General features: G+C 59.2%; 1 non-coding gene across 1 annotated transcript; it reads left to right on the top strand.

The window, feature by feature from the left end:
* The first annotated feature begins 12,335 nt into the window (after positions 1-12,335).
* On the top strand, positions 12,336-12,454 carry LOC131860507 (5S ribosomal RNA). The gene has a single exon (XR_009359602.1). It is a non-coding gene; the product is annotated as a 5S ribosomal RNA (ribosomal RNA).
* Positions 12,455-15,000: the final 2,546 nt, after the last annotated feature.

Genomic DNA, 15,000 nt, shown 5'->3' with positions numbered 1-15,000 from the left:
TGCCTCGAAGAGTTCGTCGGAGACGAAGAAGCAACCTTCAGTGCAAACGTAGCACTCTTTTGTGCAACCGCCCAAACAACGCCCCCTCTACCCTCTGTCGAAACACTCGGCATTGCTGCTCCCTAAGGTGAGCTTCTCCTCATAGGCAATTCCGCTCTTATCCGGTCACGTTTGTGTGCCCGAATTTCGCAAGGCAACCTCCATGGGACATGGAAAAGACTCGAGAAGAGAGCTCGCTCACGGGAGAGAGAAGCCAAGGAGACCACGAGAGTGCTGAGAGTGGGACAGCGCTGAATAGGCGGGAGAAGCCTGCGCGTATAAACGGAGATATATATCCAATTGCAACGAAGGAACGTGCCAAAGATCGAGAACAATGGCAGAAATGCTAGTAACGTGCACTTCGGGACCAACGCATCACCGGAAGACAACCGCCAAACATCGAAAGAGTCGCGATGCTCCGCAACCTACGTGCAAAGCGGTCGCACACCGGGTAAGGGAGTGAGAGCCCCAAACATAGCTGGGCGAGGCGCTCACTCCGCTCTTTAATATCTCGTTAATACCGCCAAGGAAATGGCACAAGCACACACACACAAGCATCCTCGGAAGAGGACAGTTCGAGTGACAGGTCAAATCCAAGAGTTCCGAAGACTACCTCCAGGAACAATCGGGAACAAGACCGATTACAAGTCGTCGAGTCTGTTACTGGGCGAACACGAGATGCGCACAGGAAATCGATCAGCCCTCACAATGGCCCAAGGCCAGAGATCGGACTGCTACGATTTACCCCAACAATCATCGTGCCACTCTTCGCAGAGAGGTGATAGACGCCAACGAGCCCGCGCATAGCAATCGAGGTGTAAAAAGGGCGTTGAAGGCAGGAAGCCTGGACGAAAGAGGCTACGAGGTCACCTCGAAGCGGTCTAAGAATCGGGCGCACTTGGGGCGACTACCAGTGCCAACCCCTTATCCCGCGGTGCGTCCGACACACAGAAATTTCCAAGGCGGCCAAGGAGCCTCCCCGCATAGCAATCGGGGTGTGAGGTTACGGATGCAGCATTGATAGCAATCGAGGTGTGAGGCGAAGGATGCAGAAGTGAGAGCCGAGGGATGTAGCAGAGATAGCAATCGGGGTGTGTGATGCAGAAGAGATAGCAATCGAGGTGTGCGGTGGGAAGGGCCCAGCAGCCAGAATGCATGAAGCGACGGATGAAGCAGTGATGACAACCGGGCTGTGAGGAGAGGAGGGATGCAGCCAAGAAAGCAATCAGGGCTCGAGGCAAGGGATGCATCAAGGATAGCAATCATGTTGTGAGGCGAGATTCCAAAGGCTAAACGTGAGAGGCTGCAGGGTCGACTCAGAGAGGTCTATGCATGTGAGAGGCTGAAAGCAAGGTCGACTCGGAGCGGTCTATGCATCGGGCGCGCTTGGGGCGACTACCAGTGCCAACCCCTTATCCCGCGACGCGTCCGACAAAGAGAACGTTCCAAGGCGGCAGAGGAGGTTACCAGCCGAAGGATGCAGTAGCAATAACAGGTATAGTTCCGCGGCGGCCGAGAAGACTCACCGCATAGGAATCGGGATGCGAGGCGAGGGATGCGGCGGGAAGGCCCCGACGGCTAAACGGAAGAGGCTGCAGGGCCGCCTCGGAATGGTCCAAGCATCGGATGCGATTGGGACGACTACCAGTGCCAACCCCTTATCCCGCGATGCGTCCGATACACAGATAGTTCCAAGGCGGCCGAGGAGCCTCACCGCATATCAATCGGGGTGCGAGGCGAGGGATGGGGCGGGAAGGCCCCAACGGCTAGACGGAAGAGGCTTCAGGGCCACCTCGGAATGGTCCAAGCATCGGACGCGCTTGGGGCGACTGCCAGTGCCAACCCCTTATCCCGCGATGCGTCCGATACACAGATGGTTCCAAGGCGGCCGAGGAGCCTCACCGCATAGCAATCGGGGGTGCGAGGCGAGGGATGGGGCGGGAAGGCCCCAACGGCTAGACGGAAGAGGCTTCAGGGCCGCCTAGGAATGGTCCAAGCATCGGACACGCTTGGGGCGACTACCAGTGACAGCCCCCTATCCCGCGATGCGTCCGATACGAAGATGGTTCCAAGGCGGCCGAGGAGCCTCACCGCATAGCAATCGGGGTGCGAGGTGGGGGATGCGGCGAGATGGCCCCAACGGCTAGACGGAAGAGGCCACAGGGCCGCGTCGGAATAGTCCAAGCATCGGACGCGCTTGGGGCGACTACCAGTGACAACCCCTTATCCCGCGATGCGTCCGATACGAAGATAGTTCCAAGGCGGCCGAGGAGCCTCACCGCATAGCAATCGGGGTGCGAGGTGGGGGATGCGGCGAGATGGCCCCAACGGCTAGACGGAAGAGGCTGCAGGGCCGCCTCGGAATAGTCCAAGCATCGGACGCGCTTGGGGCCACTACCAGTGACAACCCCTTATCCCGCAATGCGTCCGATACGAAGATAGTTCCAAGGCGGCCGAAGAGCCTCACCGCATAGCAATCGGGGTGCGAGGTGGGGGATGCGGCGAGATGGCCCCAACGGCTAGACGGAAGAGGCCACAGGGCCGCCTCGGAATAGTCCAAGCATCGGACGCGCTTGGGGCGACTACCAGTGACAACCCCTTATCCCGCGATGCGTCCGATACGAAGATAGTTCCCAGGCGGCCGAGGAGCCTCACCGCATAGCAATCGGGGTGCGAGGCGAGGGATGCGGCGAGATGGCCCCAAAGGCTAGACGGAAGAGGCTGCAGGGCTGCCTCGGAATAGTCCAAGCATCGGACGCGCTTGGGGCGACTACCACTGCCAACCCCTTATCCCGCGATGCGTCCGATACACAGATAGTTCCGAGGCGGCCGAGGAGGTGGGGGATGCAGCGAGATGGCCCCAACGGCTAGACGGAAGAGGCTGCAGGGCCGCCTCGGAATAGTCCAAGCATCGGACGCGCTTGGGGCGACTACCAGTGACAACCCCTTATCCCGCGATGCGTCCGATACACAGATAGTTCCGAGGCGGCCAAGGAGCCTCACCGCATAGCAATCGTGGTGCGAGGTGGGGGATGCGGCGAGATGGCCCCAACGGCTAGACGGAAGAGGCTGCAGGGCCGCCTCGGAATGGTCCAAGCATCGGATGCGCTTGGGGCGACTACCACTGCCAACCCCTTATCCCGCGATGCGTCCGATACACAGATAGTTCCAAGGCGGCCGAGGAGCCTCACAGCATAGCAATCAGGGTGCGAGGCGAGGGATGCGGCGAGAAAGCCCCAACGGCTAGAGGGAAGAGGCTTCAGGTCCGCCTCGGAATGGTCCAAGCATCGGACGCGCTTGGGGCGACTACCAGTGACAACCCCTTATCCCGCGACGCGTCCGATACACAGATAGTTCCAAGGCGGCCGAGGAGCCTCACCGCATAGCAATCGGGGTGCGAGGCGAGGGATGCGGCGAGAAGGACCCAACGGCTACACGGAAGAGGCTTCGGGGCCGCCTCGGAATGGTCCAAGCATCGGACGCGCTTGGGGCGACTACCAGTGACAACCCCTTATCCCGCGACGCGTCCGATACACAGATAGTTCCAAGGCGGCCGAGGAGCCTCACCGCATAGCAATCGGGGTGCGAGGCGAGGGATGCGGCGAGAAGGACCCAACGGCTACACGGAAGAGGCTTCGGGGCCGCCTCGGAATGGTCCAAGCATCGGACGCGCTTGGGGCGACTACCAGTGACAACCCCTTATCCCGCGACGCGTCCGATACACAGATAGTTCCAAGGCGGCCGAGGAGCCTCACCGCATAGCAATCGGGGTGCGAGGCGAGGGATGCGGCGAGAAGGACCCAACGGCTAGACGGAAGAGGCTTCGGGTCCGCCTCGGAATGGTCCAAGCATCGGACGCGCTTGGGGCGACTACCAGTGACAACCCCTTATCCCACGACGCGTCCGATACACAGATAGTTCCAAGGCGGCCGAGGAGCCTCACCGCATAGCAATCGGGGTGCGAGGCGAGGGATGCGGCGAGAAGGACCCAACGGCTAGACGGAAGAGGCTTCGGGTCCGCCTCGGAATGGTCCAAGCATCGGACGCGCTTGGGGCGACTACCAGTGACAACCCCTTATCCCGCGACGCGTCCGATACACAGATAGTTCCAAGGCGGCCGAGGAGCCTCACCGCATAGCAATCGGGGTGCGAGGCGAGGGATGCGGCGAGAAGGACCCAACGGCTAGACGGAAGAGGCTTCGGGTCCGCCTCGGAATGGTCCAAGCATCGGACGCGCTTGGGGCGACTACCAGTGACAACCCCTTATCCCGCGACGCGTCCGATACACAGATAGTTCCGAGGCGGCCGAGGAGCCTCACCGCATAGCAATCGGGGTGCGAGGCGAAGGATGCGGCGAGAAGGACCCAACGGCTAGACGGAAGAGGCTTCGGGTCCGCCTCGGAATGGTCTAAGCATCGGACGCGCTTGGGGCGACTACCAGTGACAACCCCTTATCCCGCGACGCGTCCGATACACAGATAGTTCCAAGGCGGCCGAGGAGCCTCACCGCATAGCAATCGGGGTGCGAGGCGAGGGATGCGGCGAGAAGGACCCAACGGCTAGACGGAAGAGGCTTCAGGGCCGCCTCGGAATGGTCCAAGCATCGGACGCGCTTGGGGCGACTACCAATGACAACCCCTTATCCCGCGACGCGTCCGATACACAGATAGTTCCGAGGCGGCCGAGGAGCCTCACCGCATAGCAATCGGGGTGCGAGGCGAGGGATGCGGCGAGAAGGACCCAACGGCTAGACGGAAGAGGCTTCAGGGCCGCCTCGGAATGGTCCAAGCATCGGACGCGCTTGGGGCGACTACCAGTGACAACCCCTTATCCCGCGACGCGTCCGATACACAGATAGTTCCGAGGCGGCCGAGGAGCCTCACCGCATAGCAATCGGGGTGCGAGGCGAGGGATGCGGCGAGAAGGACCCAACGGCTAGACGGAAGAGGCTTCAGGGCCGCCTCGGAATGGTCCAAGCATCGGACGCGCTTGGGGCGACTACCGTTGCCAACCCCTTATCCCGCGATGCGTCTGATACACAGATAGTTCCGAGGCGGCCGAGGAGCCTCACCGCATAGCAATCGGGTTGCGAGGCAGATTATTGGGAAGGGAACCCCCTGGGATGCGGCTCAAGCAGTGCCCAAAGGGACTGGAATGCGGAATCACATCGAGAGACCCAAATGCTATACGAGGGCTCAAATCGAATTATCGATTTGGCCACGACATGGACGCATCGGAACGACTACCTTTGCCGAACCACTCGCAATTGCATCCATACCGAAACCAATAGACATTTCCGTTAGAGCCCTCGCATAGCATTCGGGAATCTCGCATGCCCCTCTAAATCGACCAATGCTGGCGCTCAATGAAAATCCGAGCGCTACCACCGTTCGAGCGCCAGCATTGGTCGAGTTAGAGGGGCACGGGGGAGAATGCTCCAGTCAACACCTCCCCTATATAAGTTATTTGTCCGATTCTCGCACAACCGTAGTCTGCCTCGTCGAATCAAACAACGGTCCCAGATTCCGACTTCCGTTCCGTAGAGACCCAAAAGCTAGATGGAGGCTCGCAAGAAAGAGAGTCGGCGCATAGCAATCGGGTTTCTCGAACGTTTAGGGACCGAGCTCACTTGCGGATAGGGCAAAATCCGCCAAGCAACCCAAAAGCTAGACGGGGGCTCGAATCGAATCGCCTAGGCGGCCACAACAACGACGTGTTGGATCGACTACCAGTGCCAAACCATTCAGCAAGACTAGTCTGTGTCGAGGCCGGATAGAGATTCTCAGAGAGCGCCCGCATAGCATTTAGGAGACCTGCCGCGTCCCTCACACTCGACAAATGGTGGTGCACGTTTATAAATCCGAGCGATCCCAACCCTTTCAAGCACCAACATCGGTCGAGATAGAGGGGCACGGAGGGGGCTGCGTGAGACAACACAGTCCCCTATATAAGTTATTTGTCCGATTCTCACACATCCGAAGAATGGTCATCAAATCGGACAACAGCCCAAACTTCCGACTTCCGTCCCAGAAAGCCCAAGAGCTATCTAAAACGTTCATGGCCGGAACTCGATCGCGGCTATACCAGTCCGCCAAGCAACCCAAAAGCTAGACTGGAGCTCTAGTCGAATCACCTCTGTGGCCATTGCAAGGACGTGTTGGAGCGACTACCATTGCCGAACCATTCCGCAGGTCGAGTCCATACCAAGGCCGCATAGAGATTCACGATGAGCTCCTGCATAGCAATCAGGAGACTTGCCGTGTCCATCACAATCGATAAATCCTGGTGCAAGATTTTTGCATCCGAGCGCTCCAACCAGTCGAGCACCAGCATCAATCGACATAAACGGGCACGGGGGGAGGATGCTCGAGAACACTACCTCCCCTATATAAGTTATTTGTCCGATTCTCAAGCAGCCGAAGTCTGGTCATCGAATCGGGTCAAAGACCACAACTTCCGACTTTACCCACAATGCAAGTCATCGAATCGAACATCGGCCCCCGAGTCGGACTCCATGCGTATGTCAGGTCATCGGACCCAAATTCCGCCTTCCTGCGCATGGCGGGCCATCAATATCAACTCGGTCATCGGACCCAAACTCCGCCTTTTTGCGTATGGCACGCCTTCAAATCGGTCATCGGACCCAAATTCCGCCTTCCTGTGCATGGCGGGCCATCAACATCAACTCGGTCATCGGACCCAAATTCCGCCTTTCTGCGCATGGCACGCCATCAACTCGGTCATCGGACCCAAATTCCGCCTTCCTGCGCATGGCAGGTCATCGGACACAAATTCAGACCTCGCCAATATGCCTACGTATCGAATCGGTCATCGGACCCAACTTCCGACTTCATCCATACTGTAGGGTCTTTGAGGTTGGCGCGGTGCGCTCAACCCAGGGAGTCGACCCATCGAAGCATACACCTCCCCTATATAAGCTATTTGTCCGATTCCCACACCTGTGTAGTTTGCACCTCTGACCAGGACATCGACCCCAACTTCCGAACTCGACTGCAACGACGGCACCAGCGCCTTGGTGCGCACCTTGCGACGCACAGTCCCAACATTCGCCTTCCTGCACATGGCAGGTCATCGGACCCAAATTCCGACCTCGCGAGTATGCCTACATATCGAATCGGTCATCGGACCCAACTTCCGACTTCATCCATACCGTAGGGTCTTTGAGGTTGGCGCGGTGCGCTCAACCCGGGGAGTCGACCCAACGAAGCATACACCTCCCCTATATAAGCTATTTGTCCGATTCCCACACCTGTGTAGTTTGCACCTCCGATCAAGACATCGACCCCAACTTCCGAACTCGCCTCCAACGACCGAACCAGCGCCTTGGTGCGCACCTTGCAACGCACAGTGCCAACATTCGCCTTCCTGCACGTGGCAGGTCATCGGACCCAAATTCCGACCTCGCGAGTATGCCTACATATCGAATCGGTCATCGGACCCAACTTCCGACTTCATCCATACCGTAGGGTCTTTGAGGTTGGCGCGGTGCGCTCAACCCGGGGAGTCGACCCAACGAAGCATACACCTCCCCTATATAAGCTATTTGTCCGATTCCCACACCTGTGTAGCTTGCACCTCCGATCAGGACATCGACCCCAACTTCCGAACTCGACTAAAAAGACCGCACCAGCGCCTTGGTGTGCACCTTGCAACGCACAGTGTCAACATTCGCCTTCCTGCACATGGCAGGTCATCGGACCCAAATTCCGACCTCATGAGCATACCTACTAATCGAATTGGTCATCGGACCCAACTTCCGACTTCATCCATACCGTAGGGTCTTTGAGGTTGGCGCGGTGCGCTCAACCTGGGGAGTCGACCCATCGAAGCATACACCTCCCCTATATAAGCTATTTGTCCGATTCCGACACCTGTGTAGTTTGCACCTCCGCTCAGGACATCGACCCCAACTTCCGAACTCGCCTGCAACGACCGAACCAGCGCCTTGGTGCGCACCAAAAGTGCGCACTTTTGGAGGGCACTTTTGTGCGCTCCAAAGGTGCGCACTTTTGGAGGGCACTTTTCTGCGCTCCAAAGGTGCGCACTTTTGGAGGGCACTTTTTGGAGGGCACTTTTCTGCGCTCCAAAGGTGCGCACTTTTGGAGGGCACTTTTTGGAGGGCACTTTTCTGCGCTCCAAAGGTGCGCACTTTTGGAGGGCACTTTTTGGAGGGCACTTTTCTGCGCTCCAAAGGTGCGCACTTTTGGAGGGCACTTTTTGGAGGGCACTTTTCTGCGCTCCAAAGGTGCGCACTTTTGGAGGGCACTTTTTGGAGGGCACTTTTCTGCGCTCCAAAGGTGCGCACTTTTGGAGGGCACTTTTCTGCGCTCCAAAGGTGCGCACTTTTGGAGGGCACTTTTTGGAGGGCACTTTTCTGCGCTCCAAAGGTGCGCACTTTTGGAGGGCACTTTTTGGAGGGCACTTTTCTGCGCTCCAAAGGTGCGCACTTTTGGAGGGCACTTTTTGGAGGGCACTTTTCTGCGCTCCAAAGGTGCGCACTTTTGGAGGGCACTTTTGTGCACTCCAAAGGTGCGCACTTTTGGAGGGCACTTTTCCTGTGCTCCAAAGGTGCACACCTAGGTGAGCACCTTCGACCACACCTTGTAGCACACCAAACTCTGACTTTCGACTTCATCCGCAATGCAGGGTCTTTGAGGTTGGCGCAATGCGCACAACCAGGGGAGTCGACCCATCAAACCCAACACCTCCCCTATATAAGCTATTTGTCTGATTCTCATACATGCGTAGCCTGCAGGAGCAATTAGGACATCGACCCCAACTTTCGGCTTCTAAACGAAAACAAGGTCTTTGAGGTTGGTGTAATGCGAACAACTAGGGGAGTCAACCCATCAAACCCAACACCTCCCCTATATAAGCTATTTGTCTGATTCTCATACATGTGTAGTCTACAGGAGCAATTAGGACATCGACCCCAACTTTTGACTTCTTAACGAAAACAAGGTCTTTGAGGTTGACGTAATGCGCACAACCAGGGGAGTCGACCCATCAAACCCAACACCTCCCCTATATAAGCTATTTGTCCGATTCTCATACATGTGTAGCCTGCAGGAGCCATTAGGACATTGACCCCAACTTTTGACTTCTTAACGAAAACAAGGTCTTTGAGGTTGGCGTAATGCGCACAACCAAGGGAGTTGACCCATCAAACCCAACACCTCCCCTATATAAGCTATTTGTCTGATTCTCATACATGTGTAGCCTGCAACAACGATTAGGACATCCACCCCAACTTCTGAATTCGTCTGCGTTGACCGCACCAAAGGTGCACGCCTTGGTGCTCACCAAAATCCGACTTCCGACTTCTTCTGCTATGCGGGGTCTTTGAGGTTGGCGCAGTGCGCACAACCAGGGGAGTCAACCCACCGAATGCAACACCTCCCCTATATAAGCTATTTGTCTGATTCTCATACATGCGTAGACTGCAGCAATGATTAGGACATCCACCCCAACTTTTGACTTCTTAAACAAGACAGGGTCTTTGAAGTTGGTGCAGTGCACACAACCAGGGGAGTCGACCCATCAAACGCAACACCTCCCCTATATAAAGCTATTTGTCCGATTCTCATACGTGTAGTCTGCAGCAGCGATTAGGACATCGACCCCAACTTCCGAATTCGTTTGCATTGACCGCACCAAAGGTGCACGCCTTGGTGTGCACCCTGGAGTGCACTTTGGTGCTCACCTCGGTGCACACTTTGGTGTGCACCTCGGTGTGCACCAAAGGTGCGCACCTTGGAGCGCACCAAAGGTGTACACTTTGGAGCGCACCACATAGGGTCTTTGAGAGGTTGGCGCAGTGCGCACACCAAGGTGGGTGTTGAGGTGCGTGCCGAGGTGGGTGGGTGCTAGGGTGCGCTCCATGGTGGGTGCCAGGGTGGGTGCGTGCTAGGGTGGATTCCAAAGAGGGTCATAGGGTGGGTGCCAAGGTGGGTTGGTGATATAGTGGGTTCAAAGGTGGGTACTAGGGTGGGTTCCAAGGTGGGTCACAAGTTGGGTGCCAGGATGCGTGGGTGTTAGGTTGGGTGCCAAGGTGGGCTCCTGCGTGGGTGGGTGCTAGGGTGGGTTTCAAGGTGGACGCGAGGGCGGGTGCCAAGGTGGGTAACAAGTTGGGTGTTAGGATGGGTGAGTGCTAGAGTGGGTGCCAAGGTGGGTGGGTGCTAAGGTGGATGCCAAGGTGGTTCACAGGGTGGGTGGGTTCTAGGGTGAGTTCCAAGGTGGGTCACAGGTTCAGTGCTAGGGTGGGTGTCAAGGCGGGTGTCGAGGTGCCTGGGTGCTAGGGTGTGGATGCCAATGTGGGTCATAGGGTGGGTACTAGGGTGGGCTGCAATGTGGGTGCCAAGGTGGGTAACATGCTCGGTGGGTTCTAAATTGGGTGCCAGGGTGGGTGTGCACCCACCTTGCCCGAGGTGGGTGCCAAGGTGCCAGTGTGGGTGGGTGCTAAGGTGGATGCCAAGGTGGGTGAGAAGGTGGGTGATAGGTTGAGTGGTAGGATGGGTGGGTGCCAAGATGGGTCACAGGGTGGGTGCAAGGGTGGGTAGGTGCTAGGGTTGGTGTCAGGGTGGGTGGGTGCTAGGTTGGGTTCCAAGGTGGGTGCGAGGGTGAGTGTCAAGGTGGGTCACAGGTTAGGTGCTAGGATGGGTGAGTGCTAGGGTGCAAAGGTGCCAGGGTGGGTGCTAGGATGGGTCGATGCTAGGGTGAGTGGCAAGGTGGGTCCACAAGTGTCAAGGTGGGTGCCGAGGTGGGTGCCAAGTCGGCGACTGCTATGGTGGATGCCAAGGTGGGTCACGGGGTGGGTGCCAAGTTGCTAGGTTGGGTTCCAAGGTGGGTGCCAACGTGGGTGCTAGGGTGCGTGGGTTAAAGGGTGTGTCACAACGTGGGTGCCAGGATGGGTGCGCACCCACACTGGCCAAGACGGGTGCGGGTGCAAGGTTGGGTTCCAAGCCCGGTCACAGGCTGGGTGCTAGGATGGGTGGGTGCCAAGGTGGGCACCAGGGTGGGTGCACCCACCCTGGCCAAGGTGGGTCACGGGGTGGGTCCTAGGGTGGGTAACGGGGTGGGTACTAAGGTGCGTGCCAAGGTGGGTCATAGGGTGGGTGCCAAGGTGGGCACCAGGGTGGGTGTGCACCAACCCTAGCCAGGGTAGGTCACGGGGTGGTTGTCGGGGTGGGCGTCAAGGAGCCAAGGTGGGTGGCAAGTAGCCAAGTTGCGTGCCAAGGTGGGTGTCGGGGTGGGTGCCAAGGATCCAAGGTGGGTGCCAAGGAACCAAGGTGGGTGTCTGGGTGGGTGCCGAGGTGGGAGCCAGGGTGGGTCCCAAGGTGAGTGCAAAGGTGGGTGCCAGGGTCAAGGTGAGTGCCAATGTGGGTTCCAAGGTGCCAGGGTCAGGGTGAGTGCCAATGTGGGTTCAAAGGTGCTAAGTTGGGTGCGAGGTTGGGTGCGAGGGTGGGTGGGTGCCAAGGTGTGCTAGGTGGAAGCCCGGGTGGGTCGGCATCCCATGGGTGTCGAGTTGGGTGCCTGATGGGTGCTTCTTGTCAAGTTTTAGTCGTCGGGACTCATTTCGAGCCTTAGAGGTCGTTTCTTGTCCGGTTGCCCTGTCTTCGACCTGGGAACCCAATTTTGGTCCTCGGGTCCCATTTTTTTTTGTCTCGCATCCCACTTTTGGCCTGTGGCCTTTTCGGGGTCGATTCTCGTTTTGGGCATCAGAGCATGTTTCTTCTCCTAAAACCCAATATTTGTTTATTAAGTCTCGGAACACATTTTTGTTCTCGTGGACCCATCATGGGTCTTGGAACGCATTTGTGGTCCTTGGGTCCCATTTTGCATCCCGAAACTTGTGTTTTGGTGCTTGATCCCTATTTTGGGTGCCCACCTTGCACCAAGTGCGCACCCGGGGCAAACCGAGCGCCTTGGTGCACCAGGGCAAGATCGAGCGTGCACCCGAGGCGCCCCGAACATGCACCAAGGTGCACTCGGCCCACATGTGAGCGCAGGTCGTTGCGCCCGAGGTGGTGTGTGGGCACCGCGTTGCAGACGGGACACTGCACGCACACGACGCCCCCTCCAGGTGCACGCACGTAGGCCGGGCCGGGTGCACACCCGACGCCCTAGCAAGGTGCGCGCACCCGGGCAGGGCTCACACTTGGCGAACGGGGCGCACTTCGCGAGGGAGGGTGTGCACCTCGACGGGGGTGGGTGGCCGGGGTGGATTCGCACGTGGGTCGCGGTTTGCTAAGTACACACTGCGACAAGCTCATAACGGGTGCGATCATACCAGCGTTAGTGCACCGGATCCCATCAGAACTCCGCAGTTAAGCGCGCTTGGGCCGGAGTAGTACTGGGATGGGTGACCTCCCGGGAAGTCCCGGTGTTGCACCCTTTTTTAGTTTTTCGCCGGGCGTCGCAATGCTATTTGAATAAACCTTTTGCCCGTTTGCGTTCTCGTCGGGGCCGGGCCGGGCCGGGGTGCGCTGCCCGCACTACCGCGCGCGCGGGGGCGACACCGAGCGCGCACCCGAGGCGCCCCGAGCACACAGGCCACGGTGCAACCCGGGCGTTGTGCGCGCACCCCGGTGCGCCCGAGGTGCTGCGTGCGCACCCAGGTGAAATCGGTGTGCACCTCGGCCAGTGCGCGCTCGGTCGAGTCGCGCACGTTGGCCAAGGTGCACGGTGATGTTTCTTACTCTAAGGTTCCGCACCAGACGCCCGGGACAGGTGAGCGAAGCTGGGCGGGGCCGGGTGCGCGGCCGGGGCAGGTGCACGCAGCTGGAGAGAGCTTTGGAGCACACTTCGGAGCGCACCAATGATGCGCTCCATTCAAAAGTTTCCTGAAAAGGCAAAAAAAGTTGAGATTATAGAATTTCCCACTTGAGAGATTGTAAAAAAAAAAAATTTAAAATGAAGGAAACGCGGGTGCCAAGGTGTGCGCAGCCCAGCCAAGGTGTGCGCACCAAGGCGCCCACCCTGGCGAAGGTGCACGCAAGGTGCGCACCCGAGGCAAACCGGACAATTAACCCAACTTTCGACTTCGCGCGCACCTTGGAGCGCACTTCGGAGCGCTCCTTGGTGCGCACCAATCTTGGGCACCTCGGAGTGCACCATGGCGCCCACCAAGGTGCGCACCCGGGGCAAACCGAGCTCCGACTTCGTGCGCACCTTGGAGCGCACGAAAGGTGCGCACCATGGCGCCCACCAAGGTGCGCAGCCCAGCCAAGGCGTGCGCATCAAGGTGCGCACCCTGGCGAAGGTGCGCACCCGGGGCAAACCGAGCTCCGACTTCGTGCGCACCTTGGAGCGCACAAAAGGTGCGCAACCCAGCCAAGGTGTGCGCACCCCGGTCAAACCGAGCTCCGAATCGTGCGCACCAGAGGTGCACGCCATCGTGCGCACCTTGGAGCACACTTCGGAGCCCTCCTTGGTGCGCGCCGATGTTGCGCACCTCGGAGCGCACCCGGGGAAAACAATGCAATTAACCCGACTTTCGACTTCGTGGGCACCTCGGAGCGCTCTCGGGTTCGCACCTCGGAGCACACCGAGGTGCGCACCTTTGATGCGCTGCCTTCACCAATTTCCAGAAAAGGCAAGAAAACATTGAGAAGGTGTGCGCACCGAGGTGCCCACCCTGGCGAAGGTGCACGCGAGGTGCGCACCCGGGGCAAACCGGGCTCCGACTTCGTGCACGCCGCACCTTGGAGCACACTTCGGAGCGCTCCTTGGTGCGCACCAGGGCGCGCAACCCAGCCGAGGTGCCCACCCCGGCGAAGGTGCACGCGAGGTGCGCACCCGGGGCAAACCGGGCTCCGACTTCGTGCACGCCATGGTGCCCACCGCGGCGAAGGTGCACGCGAGGTGCGCACCCGGGGCAAACCGGGCTCCGACTTCGTGCACGCCGCACCTTGGAGCACACTTCGGAGCGCTCCTTGGTGCGCACCATGGTGCCCACCAGGGCGCGCAACCCCGCCGAAGGTGCACGCGAGGTGCGCACCCGGGGCAAACCGGGCTCCGACTTCGTGCACGCCGCACCTTGGAGCACACTTCGGAGCGCTCCTTGGTGCGCACCATGGTGCCCACCAGGGCGCGCAACCCCGCCGAAGGTGCACGCGAGGTGCGCACCCGGGGCAAACCGGGCTCCGACTTCGTGCACGCCATGGTGCGCACCGCGGCGAAGGTGCGCACCCGGGGCAAACCGGGCTCCGACTTCGTGCACGCCGCACCTTGGAGCACACTTCGGAGCGCTCCTTGGTGCGCACCAGGGCGCGCAACCCAGCCGAGGTGCCCACCCCGGCGAAGGTGCACGCGAGGTGCGTACCCGGGGCAAACCGGGCTCCGACTTCGTGCACGCCGCACCTTGGAGCACACTTCGGAGCGCTCCTTGGTGCGCACCATGGTGCCCACCAGGCCGCGCAACCCATCCAAGGTGTGCGCACCAAGGTGCACGCGAGGTGCGCACCCGGGGCAAACCGGGGTCCGACTTCGTGCACGCCGCACCTTGGAGCACACATCGGGGCGCTCCCGGGTTCGCACCGGCGTTGCGCACCGTGGTGGGCACCTCGGAGCACACCAAGGTGGGCAGCGAGGTGCGCACCTTTGATGCGATGCCTTCACTAATTTCCATAAAAGGCAAAAAAAAAACGAGATTTTAAAATTTCCGTTTTGAAAGATAGTGAGAAAAAGGGAATGCTGGTGCCATCTTGAGCCCGCCCTGGTGCGCAGCCCAGCCAAGGTGTGCGCACCAAGGTGCCCACCCTGGCGAAGGTGCGCGCCCGGGCAATTAACCCAACTTCCAACTTCGCGCGCGCCAGGGTGGGAGCGCACCCAACAACCGGGCCTGGGAAGAGCCAATGCGAGAAACCCCACCAAACGCTCTGACAAAAAAAGAGGGGGCGCTCCAGTAACCCCGCTTCGGAGCGCACCCTGGGCAAACCC

The sequence above is a fragment of the Cryptomeria japonica genome, unplaced genomic scaffold (assembly GCF_030272615.1).
Source record: "Cryptomeria japonica unplaced genomic scaffold, Sugi_1.0 HiC_scaffold_15, whole genome shotgun sequence".
Classification (NCBI taxonomy): domain Eukaryota; kingdom Viridiplantae; phylum Streptophyta; class Pinopsida; order Cupressales; family Cupressaceae; genus Cryptomeria; species Cryptomeria japonica.
The sequence above is the reverse complement of the archived record's forward strand: the minus strand, read 5'-3'. Positions and strand labels throughout refer to the sequence as shown.